The 16236-nt window shown below is 36.0% G+C and overlaps 1 long non-coding RNA gene and 1 other non-coding gene across 2 annotated transcripts; one reads left to right on the top strand and one right to left on the bottom strand.

Annotated features, from left to right (window-relative positions):
- Positions 1-2064: 2064 nt before the first annotated feature.
- Positions 2065-2991, top strand: LOC113301883. Its single transcript, XR_003336527.1, has 2 exons — positions 2065-2344; positions 2562-2991. It is a non-coding gene; the product is annotated as an uncharacterized LOC113301883 (long non-coding RNA).
- Positions 2992-14935: 11944 nt separating this feature from the next.
- On the bottom strand, positions 14936-15009 carry TRNAN-GUU. Its single transcript has one exon. It is a non-coding gene; the product is annotated as a tRNA-Asn (tRNA).
- Positions 15010-16236: the final 1227 nt, after the last annotated feature.

The following is a 16236-nucleotide window of genomic DNA, read 5'->3' as shown; positions in this document are numbered from 1 at the left end:
TTTTTTAACTCTAAAAATTTGATTTTGGTTTTGATTTTGAGTTAATATAAGTGAAATTAATCATTAACACTAAACTTGATTATCATCACTAAACCAGGTTATCAATTATGAGGGTTAATTTGTCATTTTCAGTATTTTTTTGATAAGGAACACCTTGAATGATCATTTAATGATCCTTTTTGTCCTATTAGAATGCCGCCCTTCTAATAAACCATGCCGCCCCTATATCGGGTTACTAGAAGAAGATGCTATTGGAAATCCGAACATGGGCCATATTTTCTACACTTTTCTGTTCCTTATGTACATGCGTATATATTGACCCGATAAACCACTGGTTCACCCGCTGGTTAAACTAATTGACCCTGACCCAGTAATTTTACTGGTTTGACTTCCGGTCCGGTTTTTAAACATTGCATGTTTCTTGAATGAGTGAGTTTACTTTTTAGGGAAAATTAATAAAGTGGCCAGCTTCAACACCCCTAATTAATAAACCGGCCACATTTGTAGAACCTTTTATAAACTGGGCTTTCCGTTTATTATTTCACGTGGTCCTACCAAAATAGTCCAACCAGCTGACTTGGTCAATTTTAGGCTTAATTTGCCCTAAATATCCTCACCCTTATGTTTACTCTCGACTCACCCACTTCCTTCGATATTTTATTCTTTCTTCTTCTTTTCTCCTCATCCCATCAACCGTAACCTCCATTAAAACTCAAAATTTCATCGTCTTCGATTAATCGACGATTGGAAAATTAATCAAGTATAGTGTAACGACTTATATGAAGTATGTTTTGAAAACTCAGTTACGATTTGGTTTATTTTGTTCGATTTAGGTTTAATTTCAATCAAAAATTAGGGTTTTAGATGAAAATTAAAATTGAAATTTCTGGGTTTATTTGAGTTACGGTTGATTTTAACTCAATTATGAACCGTAACCGGAGATTTTGATGTTGTTACGGTTGGTAATAGTTCAATTACCAACTGTAAGTTCTTATATCTGAGAATGTTCTTCAGTTACGAACCGTAACTGGACATTTTAGTTTACGAACCGTAACTGGTATCGAGCATTTAGTTACCAACCGTAACTGGTTTTACGATTGAGTTTTATTCAAATTTAACCAATTATGGTTGGTAGTTCATCTTTTACGAACCGTAACTTCGATTTACGGTTGGTTATGAGCAAAATTCCAACTGTAATTAGCTCTGAAAATGTAAAAAATTTGAATTTTTTACGTACTTTAGATAACTTTGAGCAACAAAAAGCTAGTTGGGACTAATTTAGAAGTATATCCGGTCATTTTCAGGTCCTGGTTCATTATTTTGTTGGTTAATTTCTTCAACTGATTGAGATTGACCTTCTCCTCTAATTTATTTTTTTTTAACTCTAAAAATTTGATTTTGGTTTTGATTTTGAGTTAATATAAGTGAAATTAATCATTAACACTAAACTTGATTATCATCACTAAACCAGGTTATCAATTATGAGGGTTAATTTGTCATTTTCAGTATTTTTTTGATAAGGAACACCTTGAATGATCATTTAATGATCCTTTTTGTCCTATTAGAATGCCGCCCTTCTAATAAACCATGCCGCCCCTATATCGGGTTACTAGAAGAAGATGCTATTGGAAATCCGAACATGGGCCATATTTTCTACACTTTTCTGTTCCTTATGTACATGCGTATATATTGACCCGATAAACCACTGGTTCACCCGCTGGTTAAACTAATTGACCCTGACCCAGTAATTTTACTGGTTTGACTTCCAGTCCGGTTTTTAAACATTGCATGTTTCTTGAATGAGTGAGTTTACTTTTTAGGGAAAATTAATAAAGTGGCCAGCTTCAACACCCCTAATTAATAAACCGGCCACATTTTTAGAACCTTTTATAAACTGGGCTTTCCGTTTATTATTTCACGTGGTCCTACCAAAATAGTCCAACCAGCTGACTTGGTCAATTTTAGGCTTAATTTGCCCTAAATATCCTCACCCTTATGTTTACTCTCGACTCACCCACTTCCTTCGATATTTTATTTTTAAAAATAAAAAAACTTAGACAGTGCCCAAGGAAGGAGATGCATAGTTGTGCAAGTGGTGTCATTGTTTGGACAAACATCAGACCTACTGTTAAAAATTTTATAGACAATAGCTACATTTAAAACTTGCAAGTTTTGGGTTCTATGAAGAACGGAGAACAAGTGATTAGCAGGGTACAAGTCATTATTAATTGAAGAACAAGAATAATATATTAGTGATATTTGGGAATTTTGAAGTGTTAGGATTTCATTAATTGGATGCAGCGAAGATGAACTACAAATCGTGGATGAAGAAATCAAAATCCAGGTAAGTTTCTTAGAACCCCCACATTATTTAATTTAGTATTCGATGAAAACTCATGTTTATGTTTTCAAATTGATTGATTTCGGTCGATTTGAGTTCTAGGGTTATAGCTGTTCTTTCCCCCTTTGGCCCTTTTTGTTCTCTAAGTTACCTGATTTTATGCCGATGATTGATTGACTTTTTTTTTTTTTTTTTAATTTGTGCTTCACGGATGGTGAAGATTGAGTGAGCATAAAGAGTTCCATTATTAGCTGAAAATGGATTCACTGAAATAACAGTTGAAGAAGGAGATATTACAAAGCTTAAAAGAAACAAGGGCAAACTCATTCCTAATTCAGCAGCGAGACACACGCAAGGTGTTTGTGAAAAAGCTTGACCGTGTAGTTCCTTACAAATTTAATTTCAGCTGTCACCAGTTCTTGAACCAATTGTTTTCACCGGTTAAACACCAACAGTTCTACTATCGACAGTATCATCATCAACATTATAAGGTCTTATCTAATATTGATTTTATTTTTTGATTCTGAATTTGAGCTTTGATGTGTAATTTGGAGATCCTGCATATTTATCTGTTTTCATATGAATTTGTTGATGAATCATTGTACTCATAAGAATTGAATCAATTGGATAATGGTGGAATTTTTTCATTACTTTGGACCCAGTGAGTTGATTTAAGGGACCTAAATGTCTTTTGAATAGACCAGGTAACCGACACATAAGCAATAACTGACGTTATCCGTTTTTTTTGAAAAAACCGGAATGGAAATGGCAAATTCGGCCACTTTATATAATGATTCAAAAAAACTGCCACTTTCTTAATTATGTTGCAAAAAGTTGGTCACTTTATTAAAAATCCCTACTTTTAATTCCTTTTAAGACGTGTTTTCTATAAATTGGACGTGGTCAACACGTGTCTCGTGCATATTTACGGACTGGTTATTTAGAGCAGTTCATATGGCTCAACAAACAAGGATTTGTCCATTTTAACAAACATGAAAAATGGATGAACAAACCAATAAATTTGTTGGTTTGTCGAGTGACTTGGAAGAACAGACGCTCGTGTGACGGAACATCGGGCGGTAGTGACAAAAACTCGCGGTTGTACCGAAAACGGCAAGTACAATTTCTGATTATTTTACTACTTTTTTTTATCATATTTTATCTCACTTTATCCTATTTTATCTCACATCGTCCTATTTTATCTCACCTAAATATTATATTTTTTATTTTACCTTTATCCTACACAACATTTTACATTAAAAAGAAATATTAGTGGGCCCTAAAAAACCAGATGTGTTCATGTTGCTCTAGTTTTCCATAGTGGAAAACACAGTTTGTTCATCCACGTGGCTCGACAAAAAAACATATTTGCTGATTGCCATATGAACTGCCTTTTTTTTTTTTTTAAAGCGAAGAGATGTATTGATTAGATTTCACGGGTTATAAAGTTTGTATCTTCATGAAGCTGACACTGAATGTTCTCAGGAGGTGATAATAACCAAACACTCATAATACAAGACACTCTAGCAAAATTTAACAATACATGTGCTACTTTGTTTTTCTCCTTAGGCACAAAACTACAATGTCAGGAACTATTATTAGCAAGAATATTTTTAATGTCTAAGAGCATATTACGAATCATATATTGCATCTTTGTTTTTTTATTGCATCAGCTACTAATTGCGCATCCAGCTCGAATTCTACCTTCTCTAGATTCTTCTCTTGAGCCCACTTTAGTGCTTCCCGTGGACCTTTGCATTCTACTTGCTCTGGACTCCCAGCTGCTACTAGATAGATGAATTTTGAGCCCCTATGGTTACCTGCAAAATCACGCACTATCAGACCAATGCCACCTGTTTTATGAACATAATAAAAAGAGTCGTCAATATTAATTTTATTAGTATCCACTGGAGGTGGAGACCATTGCAGACTAACTCTACACTGTCTAGTAGTTTGGGGTATCAAGCTAGGAGGTTTTCTCTTATGAAGCTTAATTTCCATCTTGCATATGTGAACAATTTCATCTACTGCAATCTTCATACCCTTGAAAACAGTGCCACATCTAGTTGTCCAAATACACCAGGCAACTATTGCTATCTTGCAGATTTCCTCCTGTTGAACTTGATGACTTGTCAGTTTATCAAACCAACTGCAGAACCAATCAACAATATTTACATCTGGCTGAATATGAATTCCAAGAACATCAAACCAGACTGCTCTAGAAGTATTTCAGTGCAATATACTATAAGAGGAAGTTTTCAGAGTTTGAGCACATAGAGGACCACCATAGTCTCCATTTTGAATAACACACACAAGCTTGTCTCTGGTTTGTAAAATATCTTTGATACATTTCCAAAGAAATTGTGCAATTCTTGGTAGAAGAGGAAGTTTCCACAACTTTTTGTAGATTGATTCCATCATATGTCCAACTGACTAACCAGTATTTTGCTCTTCAAACATCTTTTTGTAAGCAAATTTCACAGTAAACATGCCATTTCTTTTAAGAGTCCAAACCAACATGTCTTTATGTTATGGATGAATAGAGATATTGAGAATAAGTCTTGCTATTGAAGTTTCAAAAAGGGAGAAAATGAGCTCATAATTCCACCCTCCTGAGTCTGAGAAAAGTTGATGAACATAAGTATAATTTTGATAGTCAGTGGCACCATATTTGGGAGGAGGTACTGACAAATATAGGATCCATATGTAACTCCATATTTGTATTTTATGACCATTACCTATGTTCCAACAGCTATATTTCTTGATGAAATGAAGTTTTGAGCTTATACTCCTCCAATACCAAGTTGAATTTGAGTTATCTTTTATATTAAAAACCTTCTCATCTGTTTATACTTGGATTTAAGAGATAATGCACATACATAAGTCTTATCTGTGCATAATTTCCAAGCAGATTTTGCAAGAAGAGATCTATTAAAAAGTTTAAGATCTCTGAATCCCAGACCTCGTTCTTCCTTGGGTTTACTAACATGTTTCCATGAGATTCCAGGCTTGCCTTGAGTTTAGACTATTAATAGTTTTATAGATCTCTGAATCCCTTTCTCTAACTGGAACTGCATTTGCAACATTTCTAACCATGGCAGATCTTCTTGATTCAGATATATTTATAGAAATCCATCTTAAGAGCCTTGTATCCATTTTATCTATCAAATTAGAGAAAGGTATCTTCTTGTTTCTACCAATGAAGAAAGGTAAACCCATGTATTTTTCATCTGAAATACTTAACTGTCTGACTTGAAGTATTCCACTGATAATTTGACCACATGAAGGGGATGTATTTTAGCTGAAATAAACAGCTGACTTACAAAAATTAATTAGTTGGACAGATCAAGCACTGAAGTCTTCAATAACTTGAAGTAACTTGTTGGTTTGAGAAAGATTAGCCTTACAAAACAGAAGGCAGTCATCAGCAGATAACAGATGATTTATCTTAGAAGCAGATCTTGAATTTTTCATACCTGTAAGCTGTCTAGTGTTTTCAAATGATACAATTGTCTTGAAAAAGATTCCATAGCAATGATAATTAAGTAAGGGGAAAGGGGATCCCCTTTCCTAATTCCCCTTGTTGGCTTGAAGAAAGAAGAAGATGACCCATTAATCATAATCTCAATTGGTGTTGTACTGATGCATTGATGAATGAGATGACAGAATTTTTCACAGAAACCAAACTGTTTTAGAACGTCAATAAGAAAATCCCACTCTAGTCTATCAAAATCCTTGGACATGTCCATTTTGAGAGCTAAATGGCCGGTTCTACCTCCTTTCTTTTTCATAGGTTTCACAAGTTCTTGAACTAAGCAAATATTTGCTGAAATAAGTCTACCAGGGACATATGTTGATTGCATTGGAGATATGATATCCACCATGTGTTTCTTGAGTCCAAGAGCAATAATCTTGGAGATTAATTTGTAGATGGTGTTACAAAGGGCTATGGACCTGAAGTCTTATGTTTTATAATCTCCACTGATTTTAGGGATAAGAGAAATCCTGGTATTGTTGATTTTCTTGAGCATAAAACCTGAGTTGAAAAAAGATTTAACCATATTGCAAACATCCTCACTTACTATGTGCCACTGTGTTTGATAAATCCCGGTGGAAAACCATCAGGTCCCGGGCTTGTCCAAGGTTGCATTGTCATGAGAGCTTCATAAATTTCAGTATTATCTGGAATCTTTATAAGAGTATCATTTTCTTGCTTAGTAATGAAAGAAGGTATATGCTTGAGAAAATTTAAGGGATATGTTGGGTGGGAAGTAGAACTAATCTTCTTGAAGTGATAGACAAGGACATCTTCCATAGAATTCCTATGTTGGCACTAAGTTCCATCAGCAGCTTGCAATGAATCGATTTTATTTCTACCTTTTCTTTGATTCACTCTAATATGGAAGTATTTAAAATTCATGTCCATATCATTATAAAAATGGTCTTTGGATTTCTGGATATTTCAACTAGCTTGGATCTCAGTAAGACTGTCCATCTCAATCTCAAGTTTCTTAACTTCTTCAGTATTACTGCCATGAAAGTCTATTTCTTGAAGTTGAGACAGATCTTCTTGAAGCTGAATAATTCTAGCTTGAATGTGACCAAATGTTGCTTTGCTCCATTTTGAGAGAATATATCTTGTATTAGAAAGCTTATCAGTTAAGAGATATGCTGCAGAGCCTGTAAGATTAGTTTTTCAAGCAGACAAGATTTCATTTTTGCAAATATAATTTTTCAACCAGTGTTCAAAAAATTTCCAACATTTACCTGAGATACTAGACTTGTTATACAAAGATAACAAAATAGGGGCATGGTCTAAGCCTTTAATAGGCAGATGAAAAAGCTTAGCATCTGGATAATTAAGCAGCATTCACTGTTAACAAGTGAGCTGACAAGTCTAGATTTTATTTTTACCTGTTCCATGATTGTTGCTGGTCCAGGTAAACATGTTTCCACTATATCCCATATCATGTAAATCATAGTCTCTAATGCTATCTAGAATTTCAGTGGAAGTATGCGCAGTATTTGTATTTCTTTCAGATGTGTTCAAAGTGATGTTTAAGTCACCTAAGAGAACCCAAGGAATTTTAACAGAAGTGCTTAAATCATGAATATACTTCCACTGACTAGGTTGGTCATTTTTATAAGGAGTTCCATAGACATAAGAGAAAAACCATTCTCCTTTACTAGGATCATTTTTAACAAGAGCATGAAACTTATTAGTAGAAGAATTCAAGATATCTAATGAAAAACCATCTTTCCAAAGCAAGATAATACCACCAGCGTGGCCAATAGATGAGACATAACATTTGTTAGACATCTGAAGAAAACTTGTAATGTTTAGGATACTGTCATCACTAAATTTTGTCTCAGAAAAAAAAATAATATCATGGGAATGAGTTTTGTTTATGTGAGATAGATAATCTTTAGTATCTTTGCCTAGGATACCATGGCAATTCCAGCTCAGGATTCTCATATCTAAGAAAGAAACTACGTGAGATAATTTGATACTCAAATTACTACTAGAACTGAAAACTGAAGAAAAAAGATTGGTGTTTAGACTAAACACAGAATTAATAAGAGCACAAAAGAAAATGCTAAGTTGAAACTTTAAAGAAAAGAAGACAGGCAAGTCTATGAGTAAAAGGGAGTATACCAGATTATTAGGGGCCTCGTTCATCTCATGGGAATTCTCTCCTGATCCTTCATTTCCTTCCTCCAAGATATCATGTTTCATATCATCATTTCCATTGGCGGATGGCAGAGTATCAGTATTACTCTCCATGAATTCACCCTCATTTTCTTCCACATTCTGGTCCCTTCTAGATCTTTTATTATTCCTTGTAGTGTTCTCCTCTTGTTGTTCTTCAATATGTGCCTCTTCATCTCTTTTTTTCCGACTAGCTTCACAAATTCTCTCTAGAAAGAGATCAATATATTCACAAATATCAACCTCATAAGCGGCAGCAAGCTCATGTAAGTAGTTGATATACTGGTCATTAGTGAACCTCTGAATCATCAAATCATCTACTGTATTGAGACACTCAGCTTCATTATGGTCGAAAGTATAACACTTAGGACATAGATTTTGAGGTTGTTTTTCCTAGTGTAACCTAATCCAAGTAACACCACCAGCAGCAGTATTCCACCGTCCTCCCCTGTGAAGGGGTTTTGTTAAGTCGATTTTTATTCTTGCATTGATAGTATTACCAAATGTTGGTTTACAGTCCTCAGGCTTTGTTGAATTTTCTCACTCAATTCCTCAATAGCTTCACTCACTACATCCACAAAATGATGTTCTGGTAAGAGATTCTTGAATTGAACATCCCATTCTTGATATTTGAAGACTTAATTAAGAGTGCACACGGTACAGTTCGACTCGGTTATTTCCAAGACCGAGTACCTGTACCTCCCTAGCCTCGGTTCCAAAATTTTAGACCTGTACCTTGTACCTCGGTTTCGGTACCATTCGGTACACGTACGGTACCAGGTACGTTTCCAGTTCCGATCAGTTCTGTTCTGTCAGAATTCCAGACAGATTTCCCTGTTAGTTTTCCAGACAAATTATGTACTTGTTTTACCTGTTTTTCAATATATTAAGCAATATATCAATCAAATAACAAAGTAACAACCCAAAAGTAGCAATAATTATACCAGCAAACCAAAGTGCCAAACAACCAAAGTCTTGACAAGTAGCGGTAGCACACAAACTGACAAACAACCAAAGTCTTAACAAAATAACAAGTACTCAAGTAGCAGTAGCACAAACACACACACTGATGACTGACCAACAACTAATAGAAAGCTAGTTGAAGTTGCAGCATGGATGAAGTGGTTGTGGAGATCTCTTCCATGGCAGCACTGGTGGTGGCATTATTTTTGATAGGAATCAGTAACTCTGCAATAAAAAGTAACAACAAGTTAGGAAGTTAGTAACTATTACTAAAAAAAGTAACAAGGAAAAAGAAATTTGTGAATAGAATATGTTACCTTCTTCAACTTCGACATCGTCATCTGGTATGTAATCACATAAAAGATCAAGTTGTATTGACTTCAACTGTCTCAACTGTGCTAAAAGCCATCTTTGTGTGCAAAGTAGTTCCTCAACTGTCCTTGAAGATAAAGAGATTCTACAAGTACTTAACACTCGCTTTCCTGTGCTAAAAGAAGATTCAGAGGCAACAGAAGACACATGAATGGCTAGTATGTCCTTAGCCATATGTCCAAGTATCTTATCTTGTTACTGTTGGTCTTCCACCAAACCAATAAGTCAAACTCATCATCATCACCATCTTCTCCTTCACCTTCTTCTAACTTGTCTATCAAATATCTATCCAACTCGATTTTTCTCACATCATCATCTGGGTTGCTCGTGAACCTCTTACTCCTTGACATCAACTCTTTCATCACCCAATCTTTTGCAGGAATGGGAGCATTATATTTTAACAAATTCTGGCGACTCTTATGAATATTCCATGTACCACTTTTTAGGATAATATTCATGGCTTCTTCAGTACAGAATTTAAACAGAAATATATTCCGTAAAAGAATGACTTCCTTTCGCACAATGCCAGTTTTGACAGGATCTTGAGTGATTTTTTTTTCAATTAAGGTAGTACCCCATTCATCTAAAGCTTTTGTGATAGTTTCCTTAGCACCCACTGCTCTTCGCGTTTGTCTAGCACAAATATCTCTAATTTGAGTATTATGCATATTTCCAGTAATGGATGAAATATGAGAGTTTGAAGAAGAGGCCATTGAGTCGAGAGAGCTTAGAGAAAAATCAGTTTGCGTCTTGGTTATTCTATGAGAGAATGAGGAGAGGGTTTTATAACTAGAATTAGTTATTAGCAAATTATCTTTTCCTGTTAAAAAAGTAAAGAAGATTATATGTTCATGACTAGGGGATCGATAGAAGATTATCTTTTCAATATCAAAGGATTCTGTTAAGGTAACAGAATGACAGGTCAACGAAGTAATTATCGGCGGTAGAGTTGGTAACCAGCAGTTACGTGGTTGTAAAGAGGGAAAGTTTGAATTTTGAATGAATCGTATCTAAAGAATTATACCGTGTCTTATAGAAACTCAAGGGATCAACGATTTGATACTGGAACTGATCCATGGTGATATCATTGAAATCATACACATAATAGAGAGAGTAATACTAGTACAAACTATTGGATACTGTATGTCAAGTCAACTAATGTTGACTTGACCTTATTGTGTAAGTGTGTGAAAGACCTATGTGTCTTGTACATTGTATTAATCATTACCTATTTAAGGTATATGATTATGTCTGTATGGATTAACGTTTAATGTAATAACACTACAAGTTTTTTAAGATTTCTCATGGTATCATTCGTTCTGATCCAGAGGACCTGATTTTTGACTTTTCCAATCTTGGTAATCACCCAAGACGTAAATAATCAAAACGTGAAAAAAAAAATCAAAATCAATAGAAAATGAACAAAAGAATAGAGATTCAAAACTAAAGGAGAAATTTTTTCCACTGAACTGCCCTTATTTTACTAGTTTTGCAACCGTCCACGATGTTTAATTATTTGTTCTTATGAACTATTGCAGCCAGAATTTGAATTTTATTTCTTTCTTATGAACTATCAAAGTTTATACTCATGATCCTTATAACATGTTTGGATACATATTCAAAAATTATGTTTGGCTTCTGAAAGCCAAGACGTTTAAAACTTAGATCAGATATAAAATTTCAGAATAACTTTTAAAATAGTTTTGCTTCTTATTTATGGGGTCAACTCTTGCAAGTAAGGGTGAGCGAAAACACTCAAATCCGTGGATTTTACCAAACCGATTCGCATTTGGCGGATGGACACTCAATCTATTGAAAAACAGATTGGATGCTGGTGAATTTTTGAAACCGGTCGTTTTCACGGGTTAGAAGTGGGTGGAACATGACCCTTCCGTTGGACACACGATCCTACGGACAAGTCGTAGAAGGTATTGCGAGACAACCAGAGGCAGAGGGTAAAATATCATCGAAATTTACAGAATCAGAACAAAACATCGAAATTTCAAAAAAGAATAACTGCAAGAGAGTAAGTTAGTAAAATTGCCTCAGCCATGACAATACATATAAGCTATTGTTGTTGTTTTCTGAGGCCTTGCCATTTTCTATCTCCTAACATAAGTACCAGAGTTGAGTGAAACCAGGTTTTCAATATAATTCTTTGCTTCGCCCGTGAGTGTTAAACTGCGAACCCTTGGTTGTTTAGCACTTGCATGTTTCCGGTCATATAAAATTAAATCACAATAACTGACTCGAAGAATCTCATCATTCTTGAAAGACCATATTAGATATAAATACGAGCACTCCCTAATCAACCCTATGGTAACGGAAAAACGTTTAGTCCAATATTCTTGAACTCCATAGTTCTGCATTACCCATACATCAAGCTTAGAACCATCATCTACAAGTACACAAAGGCACTCTTCCAACATTCCCAAACATTTGCACAAATGCCTCTTCTCCAATTATTTTGGTAGGGGCATATCTTCGAATCTCTCGCTGCTGATATCTAAAGAGATTATAGAGGTGGAGATGTCCTGGACTTGGGAATCGAGATATAGAGATCCATCATTAAGCACCCTTTGTCTTGGATCAAAGGGAAATTTTGTACCTAACAGATGAAGCTTTCCATGAACAAGTACCCCAGACATTTCAATAAAGGGAAACGTATGTGTTTAATGGTCAATACTAAGAATGAAAAGTCAATGCGTACTTATTTGGAAAAGTCAATCTTATTTGGGTGATTACCAGCGAAATCTGTATGGGGTACTTATTGACTTTTCCAATGCGTACTTATTTGGGTGATTACCAGCGAAATCTTGCGGTTGAGAATGAATTACCAAGAATCACCTTTTGCACCGAAATAATCTGACTATGAGAAGATGATATGGCACAAGCGGAAGCGACAAAAGACAAGGAGAAACCACTCCTTAATGGTGATGATAGAAGACTCCAATCCAGGAGCAAAGACTCTAATCCAAGAGTTAAAGGAAAATAACACTCAATCTCTCAAGAGAGGTAAACATGATTTTTAACCAAATACTAGTTTTCATAAACGTGAGCCGCAGCTAAGGAGACAATAGATATGGATTTATATAGCCTACAAAGATAAAATCCTAAAGTCTAGAACTTTCCTAAACAAGATAAACATAATAAAAAAATCTTAATTATCCTAACAAAAATACTAAATATCCAAGATTTTTAGTCAAATCTTGGACCGAGTAAGCCAGGCCTAAATACATCCCGTATCAGAAGCAAGGTAACAATAGGCGCTGGTGCCAGCCATGGTGTAAATGCCAAGTCCACCATCCTTGATAGGAAAGGTAGCTAATCGATGCTGAAGAGGACCAAACCCCGCACCGTCACCAGTGATAAGAAGTCTTAAGTACTTAAGTAAGTGATCATCAAACAGAGCAATGTCTGATTGCAGGACTGCAGGATTGGTAGTACGCATTGCAAAATATAACCTAGAAACTCCAGTGCAATTACGAAGTAACAACATCTCACTTTGAGGGTCTTTGAGTTTCTTGATTGCAGAGATCAATTGAACAGTCTTATTCACCCTGCTCAACATCATATCACTGATAAAGTCTAAATTTAAACTCACCGGTCCACCTAGCAGTTTAACACCATTAGAAGGTCTACCAATATCAGTAGGAAAAACATCGCCAGTTGTGCTTCTAGGGTCAGTAGAAGGCCAAAAGACTTCAGTTTTTCTAACATTGAGATATAAACCCCTGCATGGTCCTTAAGTTTTGAATATGCTCAGAGCCTTAGCAACCTCTAATGTGTCACCAATAATTGTACCATCATCAAGGTACCAAGTGTGTAAGTCAAGTTTGCATCGAGAAGCGATAGTCTTCACGAGAGGGAGAAGTGTCAACGCAAAGAGCAAGGGACCGAGATGGTCACCTTGCTGAACTCCAAGTGCGTAAGACAAAATATAATGGTCATAATAGAGTTTTGCAGGCCTCAAGTAACAAAATTCTACCCGGCGAGAAATACCTGGACAATGAAGACGAAACTCCTTGATGAACTGTGATTTGCTCACCATGTTGAAGGCATTGGATAAGTCAATAAGTAACATTGAAATTTTTTCTGAGTGACCATTCAACTCCAATAAGCGGTTCACAGCATGTAAAATACTTTCCTCACCAGCAGGAAATCCAACCCCGAATTGGTAATCACCCAAATAAGTGGACATATCCTTTCCAACCGACACAGCAGCCACTTTCGAAACCAATCTACGCCACACTGTACCAACTGCAATGGGCCTAATACCACCTGCAGGTTTAAGTAACGGAGTTAAACGTGCACTTGCGATGAACTCGCCCAGAACCGCTGGACATCTCCCAGCCAACCAAAGATTGACAACTCCAGTGATCGAAACAAGTAAATCGTCTGCAATAACAGCTGCTGCCCCACTAAATGCATCGACTAAATGTTGAGCACGCAAACCATCATGTCCGCATGAAGTGCATTTGGGGAAGCTCTTGATAGCCCTTAAAACAGCCCCAGAATCCACTGTAATTGGGTCGACAATGGCATCATCGCCCGAAACAGTAGGGGGAGGCGCAGGTGGATGCTTCTCATCAAATGTTTATTATCGGGAGTAACTTTTCCAACAGTGTAAAGAGTAACGTACCACTGCATAAGATTTAGGTTCCTCCCTGTTCAACAAAAATAGGCTATTTGCAACTCAAGAGTACATCTCGCTATTCTTAAAAGACCATACAGAGTCTAAAAATATTTTTGGTCACCGGTCATACTCTAATGAATAATGCAAATTTAACATAAAAAAAAAAAGTTTTTATGAAGACTCATGTCATGTTTCAGAGGTAAGGTCTTAATTGAAGTTTTGATAACCATTGGACCCGAAAATGAAACGTTGGAAGAATCCTTTTGATCTCTGAGAGTTTTTTTATGGATTCTCCCGATAACTAAAAAGTGCATCGTGCATGGCTCTAAATGGAATCTCCGTTTCAATTTACCTTATAATAATCTAATATATATAACCCTGAAAAGAAAAGCTTGACATAAACAAATCAGTCACAGTCTCAAGCCCTTATGAAAACGCTGAAAGAAAGATGAAAGTAACATATATAATTTGCTATGATTCAGAGGATGACATTTCTAGCATTAATCTTAGATCAGTTGTCGGCGGTATTCTTCGACGAGTAACTCAAGCAACCCTGATTTTTGGCTTCTGCAAGTTTTCTCGTCAGAATATCACTATTCCTAGCAACGATGTTGCTTTCCATAGGTTGGATGCAAAAATAAGAATAACCACAGGATGTCACCTCCTCAGTCATCCAATTATTAGGAAGTAGTTTTCTCAGGATTGAAATATGTGCTCTAGCTTCTCTTGCACTCCATATGTCGCCAACATCAGGGCTTTCAATTATTCTGTCAAGTACCACTGTTTCTCCGGGAGCAGAACACCCATATGACCGAACCATGGACTGGATCAGGTCTAACAGTTTTGGAAGGATTCGGGGACGCGGAGAAAACGCTAAAAATAGACAAAAAGAAGTAAAGAAAACGCTAGAAAACGCTAGAAACAGGGATTGAACCTGTGACCTTGTGGTTAACAGCCACACGCTCTAACCAGCTGAGCTATTCCAGCTTTTTTGTGCTATGTATTTGCATTTGTTTACAACTCAAAAATTGAACGCTCTAACTCAGTTTACACAATACAGGTGCTACTGATGGTATCCAATTGACTTTGTGGAACCCATAAATAACTGTATTAAATCAAAAAATTAAATACATGCAGAATATTTAGAAAGTGAAAGTCAAACACAGAAAACTGTATCAAATGTTGCTCCTGCAATGTTACCATTTCAAACAAGAAAGGAGAACTGATACCAAAATCTAAAGACAACAGATGTAAGAACAAAAACACTATTCGGTTGAATCTTCATCATCGCTCGGACAGTTTTCGCTACTTCAATTCACGACCCTCAATAAAACTCGTCATCAAACACCATCTGTACACGCCCAACTCTGAATTCCAGAACTTAGTCATTAGAGATCAGAGTTCCTCATTTACTAAATCACGACCCGGAATGAGTGCCTGTATTTGAACCCAACTAGTAACTGTGTAAAAAGTACCAGATAGACCACCTGTCCAGACAATAGGGTTTCCAGCTGGACACCAGCATACAGAGGTATAAACGTAATACCAAAGTGATTTCCCACCTTATTTAAGCTTTTGTTTGACCCAATCACAACGCCAATATCAGCTGTAAGCAGCACAGCAAGTCACTAACTGAGTCACCAATAGTACGGGGCAAAACGCGATGTTCTTTTGCATTCTCCAGCACCATGTCCTCAAAATATTTTAAGTTTAGCTGTAACAGACTGATGTGCCTGACAAGTTACTTCACCCGTACATCATTCCTGTCTACTTTCAACATGTCTAAACCACCTGCAAAAAAACATAAATATTTCCGCTTAAAGAGTATCCTTGCGAAAACACTTCAGGAATAGAGTTTTAGACCAGAAAAAACCATAAATTTTTAATACCTAGGCAATCACCCTGTGGTGCTCTACCAGTTAGAGCAGAAAGTATTAGGCACAATCTCAGATGGTATATTCCAATAAATCCTCGGAAACTCAACACCATCGTTAGTCAAAAACCAATAGTAATGGGTCCCAGCAACATATTCTTTTGATTTAAAGCTTTACATCAGTGGAAGTTTTGCCAAGTTTACATCCTTCTTTGCATACAATATTCCTTCTGTTAGAATCCAATCAAAAACAAATAAACAACACTATAAAGTGTAGAACAGGTATGTACGTATATGGATCTAGTGAATTTAAGTTTTACCTTGGCTCTCTGCTTTTGCTG

This window comes from Papaver somniferum, chromosome 8 (assembly GCF_003573695.1).
Source record: "Papaver somniferum cultivar HN1 chromosome 8, ASM357369v1, whole genome shotgun sequence".
In the NCBI taxonomy this organism is placed as follows: Eukaryota; Viridiplantae; Streptophyta; class Magnoliopsida; order Ranunculales; family Papaveraceae; genus Papaver; species Papaver somniferum.
This window is presented reverse-complemented; position numbering and strand designations above follow the sequence as displayed.